This window comes from Nematolebias whitei, chromosome 1 (genome assembly GCF_014905685.2).
Source record: "Nematolebias whitei isolate Nwh7 chromosome 1, NemWhi1, whole genome shotgun sequence".
NCBI classification, from domain to species: Eukaryota; Metazoa; Chordata; class Actinopteri; order Cyprinodontiformes; family Rivulidae; genus Nematolebias; species Nematolebias whitei.
The window spans coordinates 89,062,782-89,065,529 of record NC_056498.1 but is presented as its reverse complement, the minus strand read 5'-3'; positions in this window follow the sequence as shown (position 1 = coordinate 89,065,529).

Here is a 2,748-nt window from a genome sequence, read left to right as displayed (position 1 = left end):
ATACTCTGAGTGCTAATCTATTGCACAAGTTCTGACAGTATTATATAATTAAGAATAACATTACGTTTAAAATCTGAACAAAACAGCTATACATTCGACATTTCTCAACGCATGAAAATATTAATGAGTAAGAAAAGGGTATTTAAACTGAATGAATGTATTTTTGCAGGTCAAAGATGGATTTGTAAATTATGTAAAACCAATGCCAACAAGGCTGACAGATGATTACGACTGACTAGAACACAAAATGGATTCAAGGATTGAAGGATTCAAGGGTCTTTTTTTATCAAGGACACCCCCTGGCGTCCCCAAAAAAGCCCCCCTAAAAGACTTGGGTGGGTGGAGGGAGGAACTGCAAGGATGAAGGGCCCAAGACAAAACATGACAAAAACAAACTGACAAAAAAACAAAACCAGGGAACTAGACACAAACAGGGGAACACAAAATTCTGGGCGGTCATTGGTCTGGTGGGCGGCCGGAAGGCTGACCATCAGGCCGGAACGGGTCAGGTGGGCGGCCGGGATGCTGACCATCAGGCCAGAATGGGTCAGGCGGGCAGCCGGTATGCCGACCATCAGGCCACAACGGGTCAGGCAGGCGGCCGGGATGCCGACCATCAGGCCAGAACAGATCGGGTGGATGGCCAGGAGGCCGACCATCAGGCCAGAACAGGTTGGGCAGGCGGCCACTCAGGCAGGATCACGTCAGACGGGCGTCTGGGAGACTGTTCATCAGGCCGGGACCGGTTAGGCAGGCGGCCGAGAGTTTGTCCGATGGGCCGTACTTCGGGCAGGAACAGGAAAGACCAGAGACGGGGAGACCATTCATCGAGCCGGGGCCGGTCAGGCAGGTGGTTGAGAGGTCGTCCATCGGGCCATTCTTCGGGCAGGAACAGGACAGACAGGAGGCCGGGAGACCATTCATTGGGCCGGGGCCGGTCAGGCAGGCGGTCGAGAAGTCGTCCATTGGGCCATTCTTCGGGCAGGAATAGGACAGGCGGAGCAGGAGCGAGGACCTCAGTGGGCGAACCAGGAGCGAGGACCTCAGCGGGCGAACCAGGAGCGAGGACCTCAGCAGGCAAACCAAGAGCGAGGACCTCAGCAAACGAACCAGGAGCGAGGACCTCAGTGGGCAAACCAGGAGCGAGGAGCTCAGCAGGTGGGTCAGCGGCGAGGAGTTCAGCAGATGGGTCAGCAGCGAGGTGCTCAGCAGACAGGTCAGCAGCGAGGTGCTCAGCAGACGGGTCAGCAGCGAGGAGCTCAGCAGACAGGTCAGTGGAGAGGAGCTCAACAGAGGAGCTCAACAGACGAGTCAGCGGCGAGGAACTCAGCAGACGGGTCAGTGGTGAGGAGCTCAGCAGTCAGGTCAGCGGCGAGGAGCTCAGCAGACGGATCAGCAGCAAGGAGCTCAGCATGGTCTTCTGTGACCGGACTATCTGGGGTGAGATCTTCTGCGGCCAGAACTTCGACGGTAGGATCTTCAGCGGCAGGGTCTTCGACAGCAGAAACAGGAACAGATGTGGACGAGAGGTCAGTGGGAGCAAAGTCTTCTGCGACTGGACCTTCTGAGGCAAGATCTTCTGCAGCCGGATCTTCAACAGCAGGATCTTCAGCAGCAGGGTCTTCAGTGGCAGGAACAGGAGCAGACATGGACGGTGCAGGACCCTCTGGAGGTGGCGTGGGTCCTATAGTAGTTTCTGTGATGAGTGCAGGCTCAGGGATGGCTGCAGGCTCAGGGATGGCTGCAGGCTCAGGGCTGGTTGCAGACTCAGGGCTGGCTGCGGACTCAGGGCTGGCTGCGGACTCAGGGCTGGCTGCGGACTCAGGGCTGGTTGCAGGCTCTGGGACCAAGTCTCTGGAACTCCTCTATCGTCGACCTTTCCAATGTGGGTGGCAACGTGGTTCAGTTCCAGGACCGGGCCAAGAGAGAGGAGCTGAGCATGAAAGTGGTGATACAGTTGTTGGTGTGTCCGGGTCTGTGGGTTCTGAACGGACTGGATCTACGCACTGCGTAGGTAACACAGATGCTGCAGGAGATGGGGAAACTACGGGGACTGTGGTAGGCCTGGAGGCGACCACAGGGGCTGCAGCTGCGAGGATCTTGAGTGTCAGGATCAGGGAGACCGGGACTGGATCAGAAACAGAGGAGTGATGCTTTGGTGGAGGACTAGGACTGGCAGCGCCTAATATAACGAGTGTCTCCAACCAACATTTTTCCTCCAATGCCTCGTCCAGGAAATCCTCCATACGGGGGGCATCAAACAGTCCAGGTAAGCGAATGAATTCATCTAACATGTTTTTTGTGGCCACCCACCTCTCTCACAGATTGAAGGAGGTGCCCGAGTCCACAAACCTCCAGCTGGTGTCACAGAGCTGATTAAAGTCTTTATCAGACAATCTGGACAAAAAATACTTGTCTACTGGGTTCTTTGTTGGTCGAGTCATACTGTCAGGATTTAAGCAGGCAAGGGTGAATCCAATGGTGTAGACAAGCACTCAGGAGCCAGGAGATATACAAATAAAGATATTTAATAAAGATAAATCAAAATGGCTGACATGGCAGCAACTCATTCTTAGGAGATACAACTGGAACACACGACAGGACAGGGTAGACCCAACGATGACGCGACAAAGGACAAGACTCACAGACAAGCTTAAATACACAAACAAGACAGGACGTGATTATAGGAGGTAGAATCAATCAAGGATAATGAGACATAGGTGCACAGACAGTGCACCATTATATATA